The sequence below is a fragment of the Mobula birostris genome, chromosome X (assembly GCF_030028105.1).
Source record: "Mobula birostris isolate sMobBir1 chromosome X, sMobBir1.hap1, whole genome shotgun sequence".
In the NCBI taxonomy this organism is placed as follows: domain Eukaryota; kingdom Metazoa; phylum Chordata; class Chondrichthyes; order Myliobatiformes; family Myliobatidae; genus Mobula; species Mobula birostris.
In genome coordinates, this window is record NC_092402.1 from 67,721,014 (window position 1) to 67,740,092 (window position 19,079).

At 43.6% G+C, this 19,079-nt stretch overlaps 1 long non-coding RNA gene across 1 annotated transcript; it reads left to right on the plus strand.

Moving 5' to 3' along the window:
- The first annotated feature begins 1,915 nt into the window (after positions 1 to 1,915).
- On the plus strand, positions 1,916 to 18,487 carry LOC140191626 (uncharacterized). Its single transcript, XR_011883860.1, has 2 exons — positions 1,916 to 2,542; positions 16,654 to 18,487. It is a non-coding gene; the product is annotated as an uncharacterized lncRNA (long non-coding RNA).
- Positions 18,488 to 19,079: the final 592 nt, after the last annotated feature.

Here is a 19,079-nt window from a genome sequence, read left to right on the forward strand (position 1 = left end):
AGAAGTTACAGAATCTGGGCCTCTGTACCTCCCTCTGTAATTGGATCCTCGACTTCCTAACCGGAAGACCACAGTCTGTTGCGGATTGGTGATAACATATCCTCTTTGCTGACGATCAACACTGGCGCACCTCAGGGGTGTGTGCTTAACCCACTGCTCTACTCTCTCTATACCCCTGACTGTGTGGCGAGACATAGCTCAAATACCACCTATAAATTTGCTGATGATACCACCATTGTTGGTAAAATCTCAGGTGGTGATGAGAGGGCGTACAGGAGTGAGATATGCCAACTAGTGGAGTGGTGTCACAGTAACATCCTTGCACTCAACGTCAGTAAGACGGAAGAGCTAATTGTAGACTTCAGGAAAGGTAAGACAAAGGAACACATACCAATCTTCATAGGGGGGTCAGAAGTGAAGAGAGTGAGCAGTTTTAAGTTCCTGGGTGTCAATATCTCTGAGGATCTGACTTGGTCCCAATATAATGATGCAGTTATAAAGAAGGCAAGACAGTGGCTATATTTCATTAGTATATGAGGAAATTTGATTTGTCACCTAAAGCACTCAAAAACTTCTAAAGATGTACCATGGGGAACATTCTGACAGGTTGCATCACTGTCGGGTATGGGGGGGAGGGTGCTACTGAACAGGATCAAAAGAAGCTACAGAGAGTTGTAAAAGTAGTCAGCTCCATCTTGGGTACTAGCCTCTGTGATATCCAATACATCTTCAAGGATCAGTGCCTCAGGAAGGCAGCGTCCATTATTAAGGACACCCATCACCCAAGACACGCTCTCTTCTCACTGTTAGCATCATGTAGGAGATACAGAAGCCTGAAGGCACACTCAGCGATTCAGGGACAGCTTCTTCCCCTCTGCCATCCGATTCCTAAATGGACATTGAACCCTTGGACACTACCTCACTTATTAAAATTATTTCTGTTTTTGCACTATTTTTAATTTAACTTTAATGAATTACTTACTGTAATTCATTTTTCATATATTTATCATGTGTTACACTGTACTGCTGCTGCTAAGTAAACAAATTTCATGACACATGCCGGTGATATGAAACCTGATTCTGATCCTCTTGCCCATGCTCAACAGAGATCTCAACTCTGCAAGGCTCCAGGTGTGGTCTTGCCACCATCCTGTACAGTTGCCACAAGAATTCCCTATTTCTGTACTCCAGTCCTTCCTGCATTTCTATTTACCTTCCTAATTACTTGCTAAACTTGCGTGCCAATTTAATGTTTCCTGTACAAACAGGTTACTTTCACACCAATTATTGAATAATCTCACACTATTAAAACAAAAAAAACAGAATCACTTAACAAGTAGTCAGATGCTGGAAGTTAATGGAGCAGGGTTACTAGCCTGAAAAATGAGATGGATGGAAGTGCATTCTTTTTGCCATGTCAATCATGTCTGTGGTTGAATTATCAGTGGAAGCAGTTGTGATTACTGGCATAAAAAGCATTATTTAATTACTATATCTTAATCATCATTTTACCCATGAACATCTGAATTTCAAAGAGAAGAACAGATGTTACTTGCAGCATTAGTGACAGATTGCAGTCACATTTCTGGGGCAAACTGGCTGTTATCAACTCATAGGGTGACGCACAGGATCAGTTAATGTTGTCTGAGCCTCGGCAAGTACAATCGCACATAGCACTCCTCTGAATGGGAACAAGATGCTGTTTTTCTGGCACACTGCCATAGCACTATGTATGTGATCGTATCAAGTGATGAACCCTCCCCTTTTGTTCTTTCGAAACTTCGAGTACATCATACCTTGAATCTATAGTCATTAACGCTGCGCACCAGCCTGTCCTGGGCCACAGTTGAGGAAATTTGTCACAGTTCAAGGAAAGGCTTGCACGTTATTTCTTCAATGTTTTATCCTTTCTTTTGAGACTTGTGGTGAGGTGATCCATTCTGTTTGCAGTCATGCCTTTTGGAGCCATGCTTTAGTGAGGCCAACTCCTAACATACCCTTCTCCGAGACATTAAATGTCCAGGAGCCTCCCCTTCTTCCTTTTAACAACAGACTTGGAACAAAAGAAATAAACAGGAGACGGCCATTTGGCCCCTTGTGCCTGGATTGCTCCTCACAGCTGGTCTTCTTCATCATTGCCACTTTCCTGCACTAACCCCATATCTAAAGAATATATCCATCTATGTCTTGAATATAGTGACTGGGCTTCCTGTCTTGGATCGAGAATTCCAAAGATTCAGCCAGTTTTCAGTGGGAGTCTTTGATTGGATAGTGGTGCAGACACAGTAGAAGTGTTCCTGCACAGGTCCGGAGCAGAGCTTGGAAAAGCAGCCAGCTTTCAGTGGGAGTCTTTGATTGGACAGCTGCGTAGCCGCAGCAGAAACATTCTTACGCAGGTCCAGAGCGGAGCTTGAAAAACCCAGTCTCCATAAAAGAGAGCTATCGTCTAGCAGAGCTGTCATCATGGGAGTGGTCTGTGTCAGAGTGGTCAGGCTTTGGCTCAAAAGGCTTCGGCAGGAACAGGCAGAGGCAAGGTAAGTAGGTAAGTGTATTTCTTATTTCTTTTTCTTATTTAACTCTTGGAAGAATAGGGTGTATGTCTGCAGGGCCAGTGTTCTGTTCTGGGTGTCAGATGTGGATTTCCAGGAGACTACCAGCCACCCCGATGGCCACATCTATGCCAGCTCTTTGAGACCGTGTTAGGGAACTGGAACTGCAACTTGATGACCTTCGGCTTGTTAGGGAAAGTGAGGAGTTGATAGACAGGAGCTACAGGGAGGTAGTCAGCCCAAGGCTACAGGAGACAGATAAATGGGTAACTGTCAAAAGAGGGAAGGGAAGAGAGAACCTCTGTGTCTGTCCCCTCAACAATAAGTACTCCATGTTGGGGGAGGGGGAAAACGACCTACCTGGGGGAAGAAACAGTGGCCGCGCCTCTGGCACTGAGTCTGGCCCTGTGGCTCAGAAGGGGAGGGAAAGGAAAAGGATGGCAGCAGTGATCGGGGACTCTATAGTCAGGGGGACAGACAGGTGATTTTGCAGATGAGGGGAAGAAACACAGATGGTAGTTTGCCTCCCAGGTGCCAGGGACCGCAATGTTTCTGAGCACATCCACAATATCCTGAAAAGGGAGGGTGAGCAGCCAGAAATCGTGGTACCAACGACATAGGTAGAAAAAGGGCGAGGGTCCTGAAAACAGAATACAGAGAGTTAGGAAGGAAGTTGAGAAATAGGGCTTCAAGGGTAATGATTTTGGAATTACTGTCTGTGCCACCCAACATTGAGGATAGGAATAGAATGAGGTGGCAGATAAATGCATGGCTGAAGAATTGGAGCAGCTGACAGGGATTCAGATTTCTGGATCATTGGGACCTCTTCTGGGGCAGGTGGGACCTGTACAAAAGAGATGGGTTGCACTTGAATCCAAGGGGCACCAATATTCTTGCGGGCAGATTTACTAGAGCTGTTGGGGATGGTTTAAAATAATATGACAGGGGGATGGGAGCCAGTATGATAGAGCTGAGGGTGAGCCAGCAGGTTTACAAGTAGATGATGGGTGTAACATGAATGTAAGGAAGGACAAGCCAATGATTGGGTACAAATGCAGACAGTGCAAAGAGTTAAATTGTACCACAGAGGCACAATTCAAAAGACTGAAGGTGCTGTACTTAAATGCACATAGTATTTGGAATAAGGTGGATAAACTCATGGTGCAATTAGAGATCGGTTGGTATGACGTGGGCATCACTGAGTCATGGCTGAAAGAAGGCCATGTGTTGGGAGCTAATATCAAATGATATACTTTGTATCAAAAGGACAGGAAGGAAGACATAGGCAATGGTGTGGCTCTGTTGGTAAGAGATGGAATTACATCTTTAGAAAGAGGTGACATAGGGTCAGAGGATGTTGAATCTTTGTAGGTGGAGTTCAGAAACTGCAAAGGTAAAAAAAAAATTACGGGAATCATATATAGGCCTCCAAATAGTAGCCAAGAATGCAAAGGGAGCTGGAAAGGGCATGTAATAAGGATAATGACACAATTGTGATGGGGGATTTCAATATGCAAGGGGATTGGGAAAATCAGGTTGGTGTCAGATTGAAGAGAGAGAATTTGTTGAGTACCTATACAAAGTGGTTTTTAGAGCAGCTTGTGCTTAAGCCTACTCAGGGAAAGGCTATCTTTGTGTAATAATCAGATTTTACTAGGGAGCTTAAAGGTAAAGGAACCATTAAGAGGCAGTGATCATAATATGATTGAATTCATACTGCAATTTGAGAGGGAGAAGCATAAGTCAGATGTATCAGTATCGCAATGGAATAAAAGGAATTCCAGAGGCATGAGAGAGGAGCTTGCCCAGGTGGATTGGAGGGGGTTACTGGCAGGGATGACAGCAGAACAGAGGTGGCTGAAGTTTCTAGGAACAGTTCACAAGGCACAGGACAGATAACGTCCCACAGAGGAAGAAGTTCTCAAATGGCAGGGCGAGGCAAACGTGGCTGACAAAGGGAGTTAAGGACTACATAATACCCAAGGAAAAGGCACATAAAGTAGTGAAAGTGATTGGGAAGCTTTTAAAATCCAACAAAAGGCAATTGAAAAATGATAAGAAGGGAAAAGATGAAATATGAGGGCAAACTAGCCAATAATATAAAGCAGGATTCCAAAAGTTTTTTTCAGTTATATAAAGAGTAAAAAGGAGGTGTGAGTTGATATTGGACCACTGGAAAATGATGCTGGTGAGGTAGTAATCGGGACAAAGAAATGGCAGATGAACTTAATGGGTACTTTGCATCTGGTTTCACTGTGGAAAACACTAGCAGTGTGCCAGAGGTCCGTGAAGTCCTATAACAAAGGAAGGAGTGCTCAGCAAACTGAAAGGTCTTAAGGTGGATAAGTCACCTGGACCAGTTGGACTACATCCCAGAGTCCTGAGAGAGGTTGCTGAAGAGATAGCAGATGCATTGGTTATGATCTTTCAAGAATAACTTGATCCTGGCATAGTTCCGGAGGACTGGAAAATTGTAGATGTCACTCCACTCTTTAAGAAGGGAGAAAGGCAAAAGAAAGGAAATTATAGGCCAGTTAGCTTAACCTCAGTAGTTGGGAAAGTGTTGGAGTCCATTATTAAGGATGAGGTTCCAGGGTACTTGGAGATGAATAATAAAATAAGTCAAAGTCAGCATGGTTTCTGTAAAATCCATTGGAGTAATTCAAGGAAGTAACAAGTAGGATGGACAAAGGAGAGGCAATGGATGTTATTTACTTGGATTTTCAGAAGGCATTTGATAAGGTGCCATACATGAAGCTGCTTAACAAAATAAAATCCCATGGTATTACAGGAAAGATACTGGCATGGATAGAGGAATGGCCGACAGGCAGAAGGCAGCGAGTGGGAATAAAGAGGACCTTTTCTGGTTGTCTGTCAGTGACTAGCGCTGTTCCTCAGGGGTTAGTATTGGGACCGCCACTTTCACATTGTTTGCCATTGATTTAGATAATGGAATTGACGGCTTTGTGGCAAAGTTTGCAGATGATACGAAGGCAGGTGGAGGGGTAGGTAGTGCTGAGGAAGCAATGCAATTGCAGAAGGACTTAGACAAATTGGAAGAATGGGCAAAAGAGTGGCAGATGGAATACAGTGTTTGAAAATGTATAATAATGCATTTTGGTAAAAGGAACAGAAGTGCAGACTATTGTCTACATGGGGAGAAAATTCAAACATCAGAGGTGCAGAGGGACTTAGGAGTCCTCGTGCAAGACACCCAGAAGGTTGAGTCTATGATAAAGAAGGCAAATGCAATGTTGGCATTTATTTCAAGGGGAATAGAATGTAAAAGCAAGGAGATAATGCTGAGGCTTTATAAGACACTAGTCAGGCTGCACTTGGAGTATTGTCAATAGTTTTGGGCCCCATATCTCAGATAGGATGTGTTGAGAGAGTCCAGAGGAGGTTCACAAAGATGATTCCAGGAATAAAAGGATTAACAGATGAGGAGCATTTGGCAGCTTTGGGCCTGTACTCACTGGAATTTAGAAGAATGCGGGGGAACCTACCGAATCTTGAAGGGACTAGATAGTTTGGATGTGGAGAGGATGTTTCCTATGGTGGGGGTATCCAAAAGTAGAGGGCACAGCCTCAGAGGCGACCTTTTAGGACAGAGGTAAGAAGGAATTTCTTTGGCCAGAGAGTAGCGAATCTGTAGAATGCTCTCCCATAGACGGCTGTGGAGGCCAAAACTGTGGGTATACTTAAAGCAAAAATTGATAGTTTCCTGATTGGTCAGGACATCAAAGGGTATGGAGAGAAGGCAGGTGTATGGGGTTGAGTGGGATCTGTGATCAACCATGATGGAACGGTGGAGCAGGCTCAATGGGTTGAATGGCCTAATTCTGTTCCAATGGCTTATCGTCTCATGGTCTATGACTGAAGAGATTTCTTCTCATCTGTCTGGATCATCCAACACCTTGCTATGACCTTTACACCCAGTCATGGGAAGCAGCAAGAAAATATGAGTAGGCCAACAATATGATCAAGGCTAATCTGGCCTCAACTCCTCTCCTGTGCCAGTTTCCCACAGCCGTAATTTCCCAAATCATTCAAATATTTATCTGTCTCCACCTCAAATGTATCTACTGATTTGGCCTCCAACATCCCTGAGGGCGAAAGTTCCAGTGACTCGCTACCCTCAAAGAAACATCTACTTCCCTTGGATTTAAATCAGCACCCCTTATCTTGGAGCTGTGTCCCTTGTTCACAACTCTCCTACTTGTGAAGACATCTTATCACCTGCCTTGTCAAACCCCTTTATGGTTTTATATATTTGAATATATTCACACCTCATTCTTTTAAACTCCAAGGAATATAGACCCAAACTGTCCAGCTTCTCTTGACAGGACAATCCTGTCATCCATTGTTGCCATGCTGTATCTCTAAAAAATAAATAAAATGACTTCAGTCAGTTTCCTTTGAACTGCCTCCAGTGATACTACATCCTTTTCTTTAGGGCAACAGCACATCCTCTTCACATCTACTCCATCAAGAGCAAGAAGAATTCTGTACACTTCAACGAGAACCTCTCATTCTTCCAAACTCCAGAGTACAGAGTGCCTAATCTCTTATCACATTACAAGGCTGTCATCCTAGGAATCAATTCACACTCTCACTATCAGAAGTGCATATTTACTCAGGCGTGGCCAAGTAGTTAAGGCATTCGTCTAGTGATCTGAAGGGCGCTAGTTCGAGCCTTGGCTGACGCTGCGTGTTGTGTCCTTGAGCAAGCCACTTAACCACACGTTGCTCTGCAACGACACCGGTGCCAAGCTGTATGGGTCCTAATGCCCTTCCCTTGGACAACATCGGTGGCGTGGAGAGGGGAGACTTGCAGCATGGGCAACTGCTGGTCTTCCATACAACTTTGCCCAGGCTTACGCCCTGGAAACCTTTCAAGGCGCAAATCCATGGTCTCACGAGACTAACGGAGACCTACAATACAATTTCCTCAGGTAGGACAATCAGACCTGTTCATGCCATTCTGGGTGCATTTTCACTAGGGCCCTATATCACCTTGACATCTTCTCATCGTAACCTGTAATACGGAAAGACAAGAGGCTTATTATTCTGGATAAATCAGATATCAGGAATTAAAGGGCCTTTTTCATATATATCTAGTTCTATACTTTAATTTTTTTTATTACCTTTTCTAATTTACTTCTTTACAGGATATGAGGATCAACAGTTAGTGCTGGTATTTATTGCATGCCCGAAGTGCCTCATAAGCTGAGTGGTTGTTTCATTTCAGAGGGAAGGAACGGAGTCACATATCAAATAAGCTGGAGCCGCAGACTGCCTTCACTGAGGTCATGAGTGAACCTGATGGGTTTTTAACTGTGAAACTAGAAGGCCACATAGCCACTTGCATTTCTATTGCACTGTACATATCACCCCAAAGTATATTACAGCCAAGGAAACACTTCTTAAAGTGAGGGAAACGTAACACAATTTGTGCACAGCAAGCTCTAAAAACAAATCAATATGATAATTATCAGAGTATCTGTTTATCCCAGTGCTGATTGAGGAATAAGTTGCAATCAGGACACTGGGGACACCTCCTTCAAAGTTGTACCATAGGATCTTTTATGTCCATCTGGGAGGGCTAGCAGAGTCTCAGTAATTGTTCCACAATGCAGAGGATCGCATTGGAGCACCATGCTGGAGTTTTGACCTCAACTCTCTAGAGTGGGATTTGAACCCACAACCTTCTCACTTTGAGGCAAGAAAGCAACACATATGGGCTGTAGCCCTTCACTTTAGACCATGCATTTCAAAGATCAACACTTGTCCAACATCTAATATTGGGTGATAAATTATATTTTAGAGAGCCCACAACTGCTGCCTTTGGTCCCCACCACAAACTCTATCCCTTACCAGTGATTCCACTGTCTCTCCCTGCCACCTTCTGAGCTCAAAGGAGATTGGTTGGGACATCCACATCTGGTTTGGTTCCCCCAGCTAAAATTCCACTACAACAAGGTCACCCAATTACCTTCTCTCTTCATGCTTATTCTGTCGCAAGATCTTGACCCAAAATGTTTACATTTCCTTTCCCTCCTTAGATGCTGCTTGAGCCATTAACTTCCTCCAGATGTCTTTTTTTTTGCTCCAAATTCCAGTCTCCTGTGTCTCACTTAATTACTGGACTGTAACAAAGCCCAACTCCATCCTGCCTTAGCCGTGTTGGCTGCTGATGCTTTCCATATGACATAGGAGCAGAATTACACCATTTGGCCCATCGAGTCTGCTCCGCCATTCCATCATGACTGATTTATTATCCCTCTCAACCCATTTTCCTGCCTTCTCTCTGTAACCATTGACGTCCTTACTAATCAAAAACCTATCAAACTCCTTTTTAAATATACTTGACCTCCACAGCCATCTGTGGCAATGAATTCCACAGATTCACCACCCTCTGGCTAAAGAAATTACCCTTCATCTCTGTTCTAAAATGGATGTCCTTCAATTCTGAGGTTGTGGTTCTAGACTTCCCCACTATTGGAAACATCCTTTCCACATCCACTCAATCTAGGCCTTTCAAAATTCAATAGATTTCAACAAGATCCCCCCCCCCCCATTATTCTAAATTCCAGTGAGTACAGGCCCAGAGCCATCAAATACTTCTCGTATGTTAAACTTTTCAGTCCCGTAAACATTCTTGTGAACCTCCTCTGGACCCTCTCCAAAGCCAGCGCATCTTTTGTTAGACAAGGGGCCCAAAACTGCTCACAATACTCCATCCATTCTGACCAATGCCTTATAAACCTGAGAATTACATCCTTGAAGTCCTCTTCAAATGAATGCTAACATTACATTTGCCTTCCTCACCACAGAGTCAAGCTGCACGTTAACCTTTAGAGAATCATGCACGTGGACTCCCAAACCCCTTTGCACCTGTGATTTTTGAATTTTCTTCCTGCTGTGAAAACAGTCTTCACATTTATTCTTTCTACCAAAGTGCATGACCGTACACTGTATTGCATCTGCCACTTCTTTGCCCATTCTCCTAATCTGTCCAAGTCCCTCTGCAGACTGACACTACCTGTCCCTCCACCTGTCTTTGTATCGTCCACAAATTTGGCCACAAAGCCATCAGTTCCATCATCCAAATCATTGACATAGAATGTGAAAAAAAAGCAGCCCCAACACTGACCCCTGCGGAACATTACTAGTCACAGGTGTCTTTCCTGTAATTCCATGGGCTCTTATCTTGTTAATCAGACTCATGTGCAGCACCTTGTCAAAGGCTTTCTGAAAATCCAAGTCAACAATGTCCACTGACGTCCTTTGTCTATCTGGTCCGTTACTTCCCCAAAGAATGCCAACAGATTTGTCAGGCAAGATTTCCCCCATAGAAAACCACGCTGACTTTGGCCTATTTTATCATGTGCTTCCAAGTACCCGAAAACCTCATCCTTAATAATAGACTCCAATATCTTTCCAACCATGACATCAGGCTAACTGGCTTATATACTGTAATTTCCTTTATTCTGCCTCCCTCCCTTCTTAAACAGTGGAGTGACATTAGCAATTTTCCAGTCCTCCAGAACCATTCCAGAATCTAGTGATTCTTAAAAGATCATTACTAATGCCTTCACAATCTCTCCAGCCACCACCTTCAGGACCTTGGGCCTGGATGTGATGTTATTACAGCTTGGGGCATTCCAGAATTCAGAGTTCCATTCCAGCATTGTGGGTTTTTTCCAGATTCTCTGGTTTCCTCCCACAGTCCGAAGACGTACTGGGCAGGTTAATAGGTCACTGTAAATTGTCCTGTGATTAGGGTTGGGTTAAACGGGTTTGTTGGTGGTTGCTGGGGCAGCGTGGCTCAAAGGGCTGCAAGGGCCTATTCTGTGCTGTATCACTAAATAAAATAAATAGTGCCTCCACAATCTCTTCAGCCACCTCCTTCAGAACTCTGGGGTGTAGTGCTTCTGGTCCAGGTGCCTTGTCTACCTTCAGACTTTTCAGCTTCCAAAGCACCTTCTCCCTAGTAATAGCAACTGCACTCACTTCTGCCCCCTGATAATCTTCAACTTCTGGCACACTGCTAGTGTCTTCCACAGTGAAGTCTGATGCAAAGTACTTATTCAGTTCATCTGCCATTTCTTTGTCCCCCATTACTACCTCTCCAGCAACATTTTCCAGTGGTCCATTATCCACTCACTTTTACTCTTTACATATCCAAAAAAGCTTTTGGTATTCTCTTTTGATATTATAGGCTATTTTACCTTCATATTTTATCTTTTCTCTCCTTATGGATTTTTAGTTGCCTTCTGTTGGTTTTTAAAGCTTATCAATCCTCTAACTTCCCCCTAATTTTTGCTATACAATATACCCTCTCTTTAACTTTTATGCTGTCTTTGACTTCCCTTGTCAGGCACGGTTGTCTCATCTGCCCTTTAGAATGCTTCTTTATCTTTGAGATGTATCTATCCTGCACCTTCCAAATTGCTCCCAGAAATTCCATCTATTGCTATTCTACCATCATCCCTGCTTGTGTCCCCTTCCACACAACTTTGGCCAGCTTCTCTCATGCCTCTGTAATTGCCTTTATTCCACTGTAATATCGATACATCTAATTTTAGTTTCTCCCTCTCAAATTGCAGGGTGAATATTATGATGACTGTCTTTTGGGGGTTCCTTTACCTTAAGCTCCCTAATCAAATTTGGTTTATTACACAACACCCTATCCAGAATTACTTACTCCCTAGTAGCTTCAATCATGAGCTGCTCCAAAAAGCCATCTTGTAAGCATTCTAGAAATTTCCTCTCTTGGGGTCCAGCACCAACCTGATTTCCCCAATCTACCTGCATATTGAAAGCCCTCATGACTATCGTAACATTGCCCTTTTTACATGCCTTTTCTATCTCCCGTTGTATTTTGCATCCACATCCTGGCTACTGTTTGAAGGCCTGTATATAAGTCCCATCAGGATCTTTTTACCCTTGAGGTCTTTTAACTCTACCCACAAGGACTTACACCTTCTGATCCTATGTCACCTCTTTCCAAGGATTTGATTTAATTTTTTTAACAACAGAGCCACTCCATCCCCTCTGCCTACTTGCCTGTCCTTTCAATACAATGTGTACCTTGGATGTTAAGCTCCCAATCTGATCTCCTTTCAGCCACGACTCAGTGATGCCCACAACCTCATACCTGCCAATCTCTAACTACACTACAAGATCATCTACTTTATTCCATATACTGCACACATTCAAATGTAACCCCTACAGTCCTGTTTTCATCAACCTTTTCAATTTTTCTCTCATGTTACACTTCAACCCATCTCACTGACAGCAACTTTACCCTATCATCTGCCTGTCCTTCCCCACAGTCTCACTAAACACTACATTGACTTGCATACCAACTGCACCATCCTCAGCTCTATCACTCCAATTCCCACTCCCCCCCCCCACCAAATTAGTTTAAACCCTCCCCAGCAGCTCCAACAAAAATATCCACAAAGATATTGGTCCCCTGAGTTCAGGTGTAACTTGTCCTTTATGTGCAGGTCATACCTTTTGTGATCCAAAGGTTCTTTTTAAATCAAGAATGAAGCATAAAACTGATTGCTAATCAGTGTTATTAAGGGTTACAAGAACAAAGAATGAATAAAGAAAACAAAGAGAGAACAAAGGAAAGATGAGGAAAAAGTAGCCGTGGTTATTTCATACTTAGACTAGAGATAGCAAAAATTCCAGTGATAACAATTAACCTATAAAAAGGCAGAGTCAAGTGGTGTGACACCTGCTACAGAAAGCTAAGAAACATCTAGAAAAACTGTCCTGTAATTGCAGGAAAATTCAATGAAAAATTACATATATATAGGTGATTATATAAAAATGCAAGCAAGCATAGGAATGTTAAACTACAAGAAAAATAACGATTCAACAACCAGACATGGTAGTACAGTGGTTAAGTTGGTGGATGAACAGTCAGAGCTCTAGATCAAAGATCTCGCGATACGTTCAAATCCCACCAATGACAGCTGGTGAATTTAAATTAAATCATAATGCTTTACAGCACCAGCTATAAGATGAGGGTTCCATTCCTGCCGCTGTCTGTAAGGAGTTTGTACGTTCTCCCTGTGACCCTGTGGGTTTCCTCAGGGTACTCCAGTTTCCTCCCACATTCCTATGAAGTATGATTAGGGTTAGTAAGTTGTGGGCATGCTATGTTGGTGACACTTGTGGGTTGTGGGAAATGCTCCAATGCATTTCATCATTTGTTTCAATGTACATGTGAAAGATTAAGTACATCATTATCTTTAATTAAATGTGGAATTAAAGCTGTTCTCAGTAAGTTGTTGGCTGTTTGGATTGCTGTAAAACCCTAGCACTCTTCGGGGAGGGGGGGTGGAATCTGCTATGATTACTGAAATGTGCTGCCAGACACCAACGTGGTCAGCTCAGATGACGCGGTGTATTTGGATTTTCAGAAAAGTGTAATTTGGACATTATTGAACATTTAGTGGGACGCCAGGAGAAAGCCTTCGACATGCTCTCCAAAATGGGATTTGGGGAGGGAATCCAGAACTGGATCAGACTGCTCTACACAGACATCTGTAGTGCAGTCCAGATCAATGGGTGGGAAACAGACAGCTTCCCCATCAGGTATGGAGTCAGGCAGGACTGTCCCCTCTCCCCTGTCTTGTTTGTCTGCTGCATTGAACCCTTTGCGGAAGCCATCAGGAGGGATGAGGGCATAAGAGGGGTGACGCTGCCAGGCAGTGGAGGGACCCAAGTGAAAACCTCCCTGTACGTGGACAATGTCACCATCTTCTGCTCTGATCCGAGGTCAGTTCGCAGGCTGATTAGCATCTGCGAACAGTTCGAGCTAGTGTCAGGGGCCAGGGTCAACCGCATGAAGAGCGAAGCCATGCTCTTCGGCAACTGGCCTGACCGATCCAGTGTCCCCTTCACCACCAGGTCTGATCACGTGAAGGTGTTGGGGATCTGGTTCGGAGGGGCCGAGGCGTGCAACAAGAACTGGCAGGAGTGGACTGCCAAGGTGAAAAAGAAACTGGGACTGTGGGGAGGGAGCTCCCCATCAATAATGGGCAAGAACCTGGTCATCAGGTGTGAGGTGCTCTCAGGGCTGCTGTATTTGGCGCGGGTGTGGCCCGTCCCCAGCTCCTACAGCTCGGAAATCACCCGGGCTGTCTTCAGATTCGTCTGGGGATCCAAGATGGAGCGGGTCAGACACAAGTCCCTGGACAATGGGGGCAAGAACGTCCCCAATGTCGCCCTCACCCTGATGGCCAGCTTCGTATGTGGCTGCATCAGGTTGTGTGTAGAGCCCAGGTATGTGGGTACCAAGTACCACTATGTGCCCAGGTTCTACCTGTCGCCCTGGCTACGAAGGATGGGTCTGGCCCCACTCCCGCGCAACGCCCCAGTCAGCTGGTCGTTGCCTCCATACCTGTCCTTCGTAGCAAAGTTCTTCCAGGAGAACGCCTTTGACCACAGGGCCATCAGGCAGTGGTTGGCACATAATGTCCTGCAGGCACTGCAGGAGAAGGACGTGATGGACACAGTGGGGTGGTTCCCCAAGCAGACTGTCCAATTCATCTGGCAAAATGCCTCATCGCCAGATCTCACCAACAGGAACCAGGACCTCGCCTGGCTGGCGGTGCGAGGGGCCCTCCCAGTCAGATCCCTCTTGTACGCCCGGAACGTCATCTCCACACCCCGCTGCCCACGGGAGGACTGCAGTGAGGAGGAGTCTGTGACCCACCTCTTTGCACATTGTCAGTTCGCAGAGAGGGTGTGGAGGAGGATGGAGGGGCTAGTGTCACATTTCATCCCCAGCAGCTGCGTAACAGAGGACTCTCTGATCTACAGGCTGTTCCTAGGGACTCACACGGAGACCAACATCCGGTGCTGCTGGCAGATCATCAACTGGGTGAAAGACGCTCTTTGGTCGGCCCAAAACTTGATGATCTACCAGCACATGGAGATGTCCGTGGGAGAATGCTGCCGACTGGCACATTCTCGGCTGCAGGAGTACGTGCTGAGGGACGCACTGAAACTTGGTGCAGCCACCGCAAGGGCCCGGTGGGGAAGGACCACAGTTTAGAGTTCTTCTCCCACGAGAGGGGGAGGGGTCGGGTGGTAGGGAGTATACCCCTCATCAGCGGTGTGGAAAGATGAAACAACAGCCACATGAATGGCTGAAAGAGCGGAAAGGTATAGACCGTAATGGAAACATCTGTGAAGGAGTGAGAGTCATTGAATAGTTTATTGTATATAATTTTATTTTTGAATAAAGTATATTTTGAAATAAAAAAAAACACTTAGTGGGACAGTATTGGGGTGACATACTGCTGAAGGTTGGTTAATAACAGAAGGCAGAGAGTAGGGATAAATAGATCATTTTTTAGCTTGAGAGCCTGTGACTAGTAGGATGGTGTAGGTAGCGGAGCCACAGTGTGGATACGGAGTGGAGTTTAAGAGGATATGGACAGGTTGAGTGAGTAGGCAAGGCCATGGCAGATGGAATATAATGTGGAAACATGTTGTGTATTTAATATGAGTAATCTTGTAGATACATTGGTTGATTAAACATTCTTGTTTTTTTAAACTCATATTTCCAACTCCCCATCTTCTTTTGAATTAATTTAATGTTTTTAAGGTATAAAACATAAGTGATGTGAGGTTTTTCTTTAATGATACAACCACCAAACTGTTGAAGCACAGCGAGGAATGGTGAGTTAAAAAAAGCACAGCACATGCAGAGATGGTCAAGTTAAAAACAGCACAGCGCAGCATGTGTTCTTCAGAAGGGAAGACATGAATGAATTTTTTTTTAAAGTCAAGAAATGGAAGAATTTACTGGTTCATAAAGAGTGAGTACTGGGTAATAATAATAATAAAAGAGGAAAAATGATTGGCTACATTGGAAAGATTATCAAAGTTGATTCCACAAGAGATAACTGGCTCATGTATACTGAACTAATTGAACAGTATTTTCAAGCAAAAAGCCAATGAGAAACAAGTACCAATTTTGCTAAGTGCATTGGGTTTAAAGGCATACAGTTTACTTAGAAGTTTGACTGCTCCAATCAATCCAACAGAAATGAGTTTTGCTGATATTGTCAAAGAAATGCAGGAACATTTAGAACCGAAGACATTCTTGATTGCAGAATGCTTTGGATTTCATAAGTGGAATCAAAAGGAAAGGAAGTCCATTTCAGTGAAGGTAGCTGAATTGAAGAAGTGGTCTGAACATTGTCAGTTCAGTGATGGGCTTAATGAATCACTGAGAGATCGTTTAGTTTGTGGAATCTGACAAGAAAGCATTCAAAAATGGCTGCTAACTGAAGCACAACTCACATTTAAGAAGCAGTTGAAATTGTTGTATCAATGGAAACAGCAGAAAAAGACATAATTGAGTTGCTGTCAGGAATGACAGTGAGCGTGAACAAAATTGCAATATCCAAACAGAAACTGGCCTGGCTGAGTAAATTGTGCTACAATTGTAGCAGGGGCTCACGTACACCAGACCAATGTAGGTTTAAAGTCAAGACTTGCAGAAAATGCAACAAAGTAGGACAAATGCAAAGAGCATGCTGGGCAGACAAAAATAAGTAGAGTGCACAGAGAAGAGGAAAAGAAAAAAATCAAATTGCAGTTTCTAAAAGAGCCCTAATCTGCATGCCGTTGTTGAAAAATCTGAGAAAGAGAAGAGTGATACTGCACTGGATACCCTTGAGATTTGCAATGTGAAAACTAACAATATACAAGTGATACAGCTTACAACAGAAGTGAACAGTTGTGGTCCTTTTTGGGATTTGTCAACTACTATAACAGGTTCCTGCCAAACTTGAGATGGTTCTCTCGCTGATTAAAGCATCAAGGAAGGTTGAAATCGTCGAGGTGAGGTGAGGGAGTGTTTAGCGTTGTCTACCAGCCTCTCACTTGCTGCTGCCAGCATTTGCTTTTTTTTGCGCATGGGGGGGGGAGGTTAGTGTGCCTCTTTGAACAGGTTCTATGGTTTTCTTTGTTTCATAGCTGTCTGTGGGTAGACAAATCTTAGCGTTATATACTGCATACGTACTTTGGTAATAAATGTACTGTACTTTCAATCTTTGAATAGGACGACTAATCATGGAAATACTGATGGGAGTCCCAATTACCCTTGGAAAAGGAAATACCTGAAAAACTTACAAAAAAAGACACTCCTCTTGATGTAGTCTCCCGAATGCAAATCAAAAGTTTCCTTATTACGGTAGTGATGATCCAATGGGAAACCAGAAAAAACCTAACTGGTTCAGGTTTATATGGTCACCCAAAATGGCTGAAATGTGCAACAGAAACTCCAGTTCCCCATTTTTACCAGTGCCAAGATGAACATTCCCTTGACAGAGGTTGCCTTATGTAGAGATTGAGAATTTTTGTACCATCCAAGCTGAGAGGAACTATAGTACACACCAGTCATCTAGGTGTGGTCAGGATGAAAGTGTTGGCTCAAATGGCCTGGGAGAGATCAGCAGATCAAGCAGCTTGCCATGGACTGCTCAGGATGACAACATGTCTAGAAGACGCCAAGAGCAGCACCTCTCCATCTCTGGGAATGGCCTGCATTACCCTGGCAGAAGATTCACGTGGATTTGGTCGGACCATTAAAATGGACACAAACTTCTTGATAGCAGTGGATGCAGCTACCAAGTGGCCAGAAGTGTTCCCAATAGCCTCCACTACAGCCTCGTTCAGTGTTGATGTGTTGAGAAGCCTCTTCTCAAGGACTGGTATTCCAGAACACTTAGTCAGTGACAATATGGACCACAGTTTGCTGCAGAACATTTTCAGTTATTCTTGAAAAGGAATGGAATAAGACAGATTACGTCTGCACCATACCACCCAGCTACAAATGTATTGGTGCAAAGGTTTATCCAGAGTGTGGAGAACACACTGTGCACAATGTCAGCAGAACACACTACACTAACACTGAACCAGAAGCTCACCAGTTTCCTCCTTGCATATCATAATGCAGCATGCTACATGACCAACAACTCACCAGCTATGCTGTTCCTGGTCATCATTTGCACTCACACTTGGATCTTCCCAAACCCAATCTCAGAAGCAGTATGCAGGACAAACAGCTGAGACAAATTGAGGGCTCCTCAAACAAGGAGGTTCAATGTTTCACTCCTGGACAAGCAGTCCTGGTGAGGGACTACATTGGTGATCAAAAGTGGGTATTGGAAAGATTAAGGACAGAACTAGACCATTCTCCTACACAGTGGAGATTGCGTCTGGTGTCATCTGGAGACAACACATTGATCAGCTGAGGAGCGCAGAGTCAATTGTTAGAGAAGAGAGGTGTCCAGAGCTGTCTGAACCATTTCCTGCAGTTCCAGTCAACTAACTCCTACGACCACCACGGAGGCAGCCCCAGAAGCTGAGATTGTTTCACAACCACAAGTCTCACCTGGCAAGCAGAGTGCCCCCTACCCCCCATGTCAGGAAAGATGTTATTCCTCAAGAGTACAAAATCCTCCACAGGGATTAAATCTTTAGGCCTGAATGGGACAATTTAAAATTTACTATGCTGTGGATGTCTATACAGCAGTTGTTTTATATAATATACTGTGTATACTGTTGAGTTGGAGTTTATAGCTAAGCAGGGAGGAGTGTTGTGTATTTAATATTTGGTGGTGTGAGCTTTGTAGTGATTTGCCCCAGCAGTGGTGAATTGAGACCGAGGCTATGGGCCTGTTCCGGGTTGAGGGTCTATGGACTCATTTTGGTTCTGAATGCTGTTGCTTGCTTTTATTGTTTGCATGATTTGTTTTTCCGCACTGGATATTGGTCTCGTTTTAAAAAATCTTTGGGTTTTTTTGGGTTTCTTGTTTTGTGGCTGCCTGTAAGGAGACAAATCTCAAGGTTGTATAATTTATACATACTTTGATAAAAAAATGAACTTTGAACTTTGACTAAGTATTCTTGTTCATTTAAATAATTCATTATGGCTTTTGTGTATACATACATGAATTGCATAAGTCATCACACTATCATGTAATACATCCACACCTTGCTTAAGGTAAACACAAAATTAGACTCATATTTCAGATGCCTGAATTAGTTCATGTTTTGAAGGTACAAAACATAACACATGTGAGGTCATCCAGTTTGGTATTTTTTAATGTTGGGACACTGAAATGTGTTGATGTTCTGAGATACCTGGATGCCCATGTACAAGAATCCTTTCAAATTAACATCCAGGTACAATGAGTGATTAAGGCAGCAGGAAAGGCGATTAAAGGTAAGAAGATCAGCCATGAACTTATGGGATGACTGAAAGAGTCACTCCTGCTTCTATTTATTATGTTCCCAAGCAAATAGCAAGTCAGACAATATCTGCCGACAAAAGTGTTAAAGTTTCAATCAATGAACTATCATAACCTGCAAAGTATTTTCAGCTCCTCATTTTATTCCAAATGTTCAACCTCCATGGTATTTGTATTTCAACTGCTGTTCTCTAGATTCCTTTCTTGGATTGAGTTTATTCCTTGGCTCTTT